Below are 8,459 nucleotides of genomic sequence, written 5' to 3' on the forward strand. Positions count from 1 at the left end.
TTGAACTAATTTCTCTACATCTCAGCCTTCTTGGCTAAGATCCAGGCTACATCTATGACAAGCGTGCATTTCTTAAATTGTAAACTAATTAGCAAATATTATGGTTGTTTTAAGAACTCCAGGCATGGCCGTCAGGTGTGAGACAGCTAAAGCCGGGCAGGTACATGGAGGAATGGTGTTCTTCTGAGTTCTTCTTAGTGTTGCCACAAAGTTACTCAGGAGATCATTAAATATTTTTAACCCCTGTGTATTGCAAAGAGTTGGATTTTTTTTTAGCTAATAAAGGCAATGGAATTAATAAATATAACCCAAAATTTTACTTCAAATCTCAGAGACATAATTTTTAATGTTAAATATAAGCAATTCTCTAAGAAAAAAAAAAGGCTCAAGATAAAGATTTAACCCAGAGGCAACATCACTGTCGGGTATCACCCCCACACAGGGACTTCAGTCAGTTCCACGACATCAGCAAGAACTGTATACCAATGCATACACTGAAATGAGAGCGTTTAAAATGTGTTGGCACATAAACCAATGCAAATGAGAACGCACAAGTCTGCACAAAGTCTTTGCCATCTAGAGCTGGTGCAGATGGTGACTGATGCCACAAAATTAAAAGATGTTCACTCCTTGGAAAGAAAGTTATGATAAACCTAGACAGCGTAGCTGGAGAAGGCAATGGCACCCCACTCCAGTGCTCTTGCTTGGAACATACTATGGACGGAGGAGCCTGGTGGGCTGCAATCCATGGGGTCGCTAAGAGTCAGACACGACTTCACTTTCACTTTTCACTTTCATGCATTGGAGAAGGAAATGGCAACCCACTCCAGTGTTCTTGCTTGGAGAATCCCAGGGATGGGGGAGCCTGGTGGGCTGCCGTCTATGGGGTCGCACAGAGTCGGACATGACTGAAGCGACTTAGCAGCAGCAGCAGCAGCAGACAGCGTAGTAAAAACCAGAGACATCACTTTGCTGACAAAGGTCTGTATAGTCAAAGCTATGGTTTTCCCAGTAGTCGTGTACAGATGTGAGAGTTGGACCAAAAAGAAGGCTGAGTGCCACAGAATTGATGCTTTTGAGTTGTGGTGCTAGAGAAAATTCTTAAGAGACCCTTGGACACAAGGAGATCAAACCAGTCAATCCTAAAGGAAATCAACCCTAAACATTAATTGGAAAGACTGATGCTGAAGCTCCAATACTTTGGCCCCCTGATGGGAAGAACTGACTCACTGGAAAAGACCCTAATGATGGGAAAGATTGAATGCAGGAGGTGAAGGGGGTGACAGAGGATGAAATTGTTGGATGGCATCATCGACTCAATGGACATGAGTTTGGGCAAACTCAGGGAGGTAGTGGAGGACAGGAAAGCCTGGTGTGCTGCAGTACATGGGTTCTCAAAGAGTCAAACCTGACTTAGTGACTGGACCATAAGTGAGAAATCAAGCCAACAAGTCTCAAAATGAAATGTGAGGAAATTAAATTTTGCATGGGGCCACCAAGAGACCCCTCCTCTGAATTTGGAAGTTCAACATGTGCCATGTGCCAATGATGCATTTGACATTGCATATCTGTGTGCACCCTTCTGTCAACATACAGACACAGCCTTAGAGCAGGTAAATACCATGTCCTCATCTGTTAGTATTCAGTCAGTGGTTTCAGTTCAGTTCAGTTCAGTCGCTCAGTTGTGTCCAACTCTTTGCAACCCCATGAACTGCAGCATGCCAGACCTCCCTGTCCATCATCAACTCCTGGAGTTTACCCAAACTCATGTCCATTGAGTTGGTGATGCCATCTAACCATCTCATCTTCTGTCATCCCCTTCTCCTGCCTTCAATCTTTCCTAGCATCAGGGTCTTTTCAAATGAGTCAGCTCTTCGCATCAGGTGGCCAAAATACTGGAGTTTCAGCTTCATCATCAGTCCTTCCAATGAACACCCAGGACTGATCTCCTTTAGGATGGACTGGTTGGATCTCCTTGCAGTCCAGGGGACTCTCAAGAGTCTTCTCCAACACCACAGTTCAAAAGCATCAATTCTTCATCACTCAGCTTTCTTTATAGTCCAACTCTCACATCCATACATGACTAATGGAAAAACCATAGCCTTGACCTTTGTTGACAAAGTAATGTCTCTGCTTTTTAATATGCTATCTAGGTGGGACATAACTTTCCTTCCAAGGAGTAAGCTTCTTTTAATTTCATGGCTGCAATCACCATCGTCAGTGATTTTGGAACCCCCAAAAATAAAGTCAGCCACTGTTTCCTGTTTCCCCATCTATTTGCCATGAAGTGATAGGACCAGGCGCTATGATCTTTGTTTTCTGAATGTTGAGTTTTAAGCCAGCTTTTTCACTCTCCTCTTTCACTTTCATCAAGAGGCTCTTTAGTTCTTCACTTTCTGCCATAAGGGTGGTGTCATCTGCATATCTGTGGTTATTGATATTTCTCCCGGCAATCTTGATTCCAGCTTGTGCTTCTTCCAGTCCAGCGTTTCTCATGATGTACTCTGCATATAAGTTAAATAAGCAGGGTGACAATATACAACCTTGACGTACTCCTTTTCCTATTTGGAACCAGTCTGTTGTTCCATGGCCAGTTCTAACTGTTGCTTCCTGACCTGCATACAACGGTTTGAGTTTCCTCAAAGATAAACTTTATTGATACATTGAGGATTTGAGAATAGATGGTTTACTTAGGAGGTGATTCCAATATGCATTCATATGAGGGAGGAAGTGAGATAGGAGAGAAAAAGTAGCCAATATGCAGTGTGTCAGAAAGCAAAAAAAAAAAAAAACTCTACTGAGATAAGGAGATAGTTGGAGCATAATCCTAACCCAGAAACACGGAGCTGATGTAGAATACTTGTGTCAAGAGTATAAGCAGAAGGGGCAAGGGAGCTGGGGTATTGCTACCCCAACTGCCTTCGACCATTCATTACATGCTCCTGGAGGCAGAGGACTAATTTTCCAGTACTTCCTCCTTGCTGCAGGCTCTGCCACCTCCAAAGCCCTCAGGCAGAGAGATGCAGAGACTGGCATAAATCAGCCATGGTGGACCATAATGTCCTGAACAAAAGAGACACAGTTGGGGTGCTGACAGCCACCTCTGCTTCCACTGCACCTCTTGTCTTCCAAACAGTCTGTTTGTCTGGTCCTTTATGTTCTAGTATGTCTTGCTGACTTTTATGCAGATTTTGACAAGGGCTAGGAAACCACAATGGTGGGGTCTTGTTCCCCCAGCTTATGTCTTTCATCCTCTGCTCTGCACTGTCTTGTTTCAAGAACTGACATCAGGTGCCTACCAACCAATAGGGTCTGAAGCAGGTGCCACAGAATAACCAAGACAGAAGCTGTAAGTGATCAAAGTGTTTCCCCTCCTGATCCACAAGGAGGAAGATGCCGCTGTAATTAGCCCCACCGTGGAACAACTGTCAGCCAGCCAGCTGCTTCATTCTGCCAATGTCGTCTCCACCCTTATTCTGAGATGCTCACTCCCTGCAAGAGAAGAGCCCCATCTGCTCTCTAGAAAAGCCTCATCAGAGACCTTCAGATGTAAATAAAGCCTTGGCTGAAGCAAGCCCCACTCAGAATAGTAAGTATCGAAGAAGCAGATCTACACGGCTCTGTCTTCTCAGCAAGTAAACTGCTGCTACAGTGCCCACCACACCAGCCCTTAGTTATCTCAGGGCAGCACAGAAGCCAGAAAGCCCCAGTCATGAACTTTTATGGTGGATGTTTTCCAAGTGGCTGACCATGCCCCACCCCACTCTTCAGAGCTGGCAAGTGATACACCCAGAACCTGCAAAGCATTTGAAAAGTGGAAGGTGGTCACGATCCATCTAAGACAGTGATTCTCAACCAGGGGTGTTTTTGCTCCTCCCTGGGGCTTCCCAGGTGTCACAGTGATAAAAAAAATCCACCTGCCAATGCAGGAGATTTGGGTTGAAACCATGGGTCAGGAAGATCCCCTGGAGGAGGAAATGGCAATGCACTCCAGTATTCTTGCCTGGAAATCCCATGGACAGAGGAGCCTGGTGGGCTACAGTCCAGGGAGTTGCAGAGAGTGAGACATGACTGAGTGACTGGGAACACAGGCACCCACCAGGAGACACTTGGAAATGGAGATGTCTGGAGAAACAGATGATAGTGGCATCTAGCAGGCAGAAGCCATGAAAGCTGCTGAGTATTCCCCCAAAGACCTTCTGTCCACACAGCAGACATCTGAGGGTCTGGCAAAGAAGATTCTGGGAACAGGCTTGGGTTCTCTGTTCTCTGACACTGACAGCTGGAGCACCATTGCTGGTGTCCCGGCCACCTGGCAATGGTGAGACGGAGGCTTCTCTGTTTGCTGGCTCACATGGCAGACAAGTTCCATGTTGGAGTACCGCTTCCCCACAGCAGGGTCATCTCTATGCTTGGGGTTAGAATGAACAATCTGAAAGTTTGGGAACTGAAATCTGGGGATGGTTGACTTGGGACTGTCCTGGTTTTCTTTTTTTATCTTTTTTTTATTGGAGGATAATTGCTTTACAATGTTGTGCTGGTTTCTGCTATACAGCAATGTGTAAATCAGTTGTGTGTGTGTGTGTGTGTGTGTGCTCAGTCACTCAGTCATGTCCAACTCTTTGCAGCAGCATGGACTGTAACCCACCAGGCTTCTCTGTCCATGGAATTTTTCAGACACAAATACAGAAATGGGTTGCCATTTCCTCCTCCAAGGGATCTTCCTGACCCAAGGATTGAAATTGCATCTCTTTCATCTCTTGCTTTGGCAGACAGGTTCTTTACCACTAGCACCACCTGATAATCAGGTATATGTATACATAGATCCCCTCCCTCTCGAGCCTCCCTCCCACCCCCACCCCACCTCTGTAGGTTGTCCTAGTTTTAAAAATGAAAGTCCTGCACCCTAGGAAGACCCCCAGGAGGGTGTCCCACCTACCTGGGTGAGTGAGGTGGAAGCAGCTGGAGAAAGGAGGGCAGAGCGGAGTTGTTGTCTTTGCTCTTCACTCTGGTTCACTCGGGACAGCCTGTTTCTTCCTGAGAGGGAGAGTTGCTTCTTGGGTTTGGGTCTGGAAGTCCATCTAGGAAACTCAGACTCGATAGTTTCATGCCACGTTCTTAGGTTCAACAGGCCTCCTCAGAGCATTGCAACATACATCCCACTCCTGGCCAGGGGTACAGAAGACACTAGACCACGGCTCCTCACCTCTGGGTCTGGTGATGTGTGAAAATACAGAGACAGTGCCATGCAGCAAGAGTTTTGACAGAGGCCTGGGCTGTGAAGGAGATGGAAGAGGCAGTCAGGAAAGGTTTCCTGAAGGAGTTGGTGCCTGAGAATGTGGGTTTAAGGGACAGAGAAATTTGCCAGATAGAAAGGGAGGTTTAAGGAAATATTTTCCTGCTGACGAAACAAGAAGATAAAAACATTGCGAAGCCTTGGTGATGCTTAAGAGTGGAGAGAAGTGTAATTCTCTTTGGCCATGAAGTGAAAGTACATCTGTATATTTAGAATGTGGGCTTACAAGTTTTTCAGATGGATCTTCAGCTACTGCCCCATTTTTCTTTTTCATAACCTCCACTTTAGGGTAGCGAAACAGAGATTATTATTCCAGTTAACATTTGGGGGAGCTGGCCCCACAGATTTAAGCAATGTGTGCAGCTCACATGTCTAGTTAAAGTCTCCAGGGCTTTTTTTTTTTTTTTTAGTTTTGATAATCTTATAAATGATTTTAATTTTACCATAAGCATGCATTTCTTTTGTAAAACAAAATAAGGCAAATAAACTGCAATGTGAAATCTAGAAAAAATGGTATAGACGATCTTTCCTGCAAAGCAGAAATAGAGACTCAGACGTGGAGAACAAACAGATGGACACTAAGTGGGAAGAGAGGGCTGGGATGAATTAGGAGGTTGGGATTGACAGGTACACTACTATGTAAAAAAATATACAACTAATGAGAACCTACTGTATAGCTCAGGGAACTCTACTCCATGCTCTGTCGTGACCTGAATGGGAAGGAAATCCAAAATAGAGGGGATGTATGTATACATATAGCTGCTCCACTTTGCTGCACAGAAGGTCTCCAAGTTTTGACCTTGAGGGAGGCTGCTGAGGGCAATGTGGATCTCCTGGACTTTGGAACTAGAAAGACCTTGCAGGATTTCTTGACTTATTAACTCCATGAACTAAAGCAAAATTCTGAGTCACAGTTCTCTCTTAGAAATCCAAAACAGAGGGGACATATGTATACGTATGGCTGATTCACTTTGCTGCACAGCAGAAACTAACACAACATTGTAAAGCAACTATACTCCAATAAAAAGAGAGAGGGAGAAACCAAAAAACAAAATGATCTTTATAAGTTTGAGTTCTTAATTATGAATTTCAAAGGATAAGTTTGTTGTCAGACTGAAGTTTTCCACTGTTAAGATCTTTTTTTGTGGTTTTGCTTGCTTGTGTTTCTACAACTTGATTCTCAGTGTGCTCAAACTAATTAAACGACCTTTCTTCAAGAATGAGAAAGCCGACATGCTTTTGAGGGGATGCTAATTACACTTGATATCTCCTTTAATAATATGAGATTAAAAAGAACTGAAAGTAAGGTCTTTAAGTGCACAAGACAACCATGGCGATGACACACCGATCTAGACCAGATCTATAGACTTGTTTACTTGGATCCTATCTTTGTGGGGTGTTTATATATATATATATTGAAACCAAGGAGCAGAAGATGTTATCAGTGATGAGCCATTTCAAATTGGATCATGTTTTTCTACAGGTATATTGGGCTGGGGTTTGCTTATGTGCCCTGCAGTGTTCCACTCCTATGCCATCTCATCTGCACCAGACTCTTGCCCTAAAATTTTCCATTTTAGTCTCAATCTGTATTCATGCTTTGCTCCGAATACAAACTGAATTCTAGGCCTTTCTTTTAAAAGCCCTGGAGTAGTATGTATTCTCTATAACTGGACAATTTTTTGCAGCTGTGTTCCTCTGTATTTTTGTCCTGAAGGGTGGTTGCCTTCCGTTGTCCACAATCATTTATGGACCAACCGTTAGTTGAACGTTTCAGCCCTTTTCGTCTACAGCACCTGGACCTGTCGAACTCTGTGATCGATGTGTCTACCCTGCAAGGTCTTCTGTCTCACTGCTCCAAGTTGCAGAATCTCAGCCTGGAAGGCCTCTGACTTTCAGATCCCATTGTTGATAATCTTGCTCAGAACACACATTTACTGCAACTAAACATTTCTGGGTGTTCTGGATTCTCTGAATCTGCCCTGAAGACTTCGCTGAGCAGTTCTTCCAGATTGGATGAATTGAACCTCTATGATTTCACTGAAAAGCATGTACAGGTAGCTGTTGCACATGTATCAGAGACCATCACCCAGCTGAATCTCAGCGAGTACCGAAAGAATCTGCAGAGATCAGATGTCTCTACCTTAGTTGGAAGATGTCCCAATCTTGTCCACCTAGACTTAAGCGATGGTGTCATGCTGAAAAATTACTGCTTTCCAGAATTTTACCGACTCAACTATCTCCAACACCTATCACTCAGTCGATGCTACGACATAATACCTGAAACTTTACTTGAACTTGGAGAAATTCCCACATTAAAAACACTACAAGTCTTTGGAATTGTGGCAGACGGTACCCTTCAACTGTTAAAGGAAGCCCCCCCTCATCTACAGATTAATTGTTCCCATTTCACCACCATCACCAGGCCGACCATTGGCAACAGAAGAACCAAGAGATATGGGGCATCAAATGCCGACTGTCACTGGAGAAGCCCAGTTGTCTATGAAGCCTCTATTGCAAGACGGTGTCTCCTCTTTTCTTTGAACAGGGAAAGTAAGCAGGAAGCCCAATTGTGGAGAGCTCAGCTATTTTTATTCTTGGTTTTCTGTTGCCTTCCTTCTACAAGTATATTAGAGAACCATTGGAGACAGAAAACTATGAAGTGTTGCTTTTTAGACATGACTATGAAAGCTTTTTATCACTGCTATACCCTTAAGAGCCTAAGCTCTATGCTTTTTGAAATTTTAGGGAGAATGAGCCTATGATTTCAGGATACCTTAAATAGCAAAATTTGAACCACGTCTTCCAAGGGCCATTCTTCATAATCTATTTAGAATCAAGCTTAAAAATCACCACCAGCATATCATTTTCGTAGCCTATATGGCAACTGAACATTCTTCTATTTAATGTTTCAGCACTGCTTTATTATAAGACATAGGTTGCAAAAAATAATAAGCTATTTGTATTGTAAGCTGAAAAGAATGAGAATCATAGAGTAGATCTGTGCAATCTCTTCTGAGGATGGCAAGAAAAATAGACATTTCAACTGCACCTTTAGATTCGCAATCAGGTTGATGGAAACGAATAGCCCCAGGTCATTCACCTTAAAACCTAAATAAGGAAACAAACAATTGGCCAACCAGAGGTGTAGAATTGGTATAGA

At 43.7% G+C, this 8,459-nt stretch overlaps 1 pseudogene; it reads left to right on the top strand.

Annotated features, from left to right (window-relative positions):
• Positions 1-4,166: 4,166 nt before the first annotated feature.
• Positions 4,167-8,143, top strand: LOC133234004 (S-phase kinase-associated protein 2-like; annotated as a pseudogene).
• The last annotated feature ends 316 nt before the right edge of the window (positions 8,144-8,459 follow it).

The sequence above is a fragment of the Bos javanicus genome, chromosome 21 (assembly GCF_032452875.1).
Source record: "Bos javanicus breed banteng chromosome 21, ARS-OSU_banteng_1.0, whole genome shotgun sequence".
In the NCBI taxonomy this organism is placed as follows: Eukaryota; Metazoa; Chordata; class Mammalia; order Artiodactyla; family Bovidae; genus Bos; species Bos javanicus.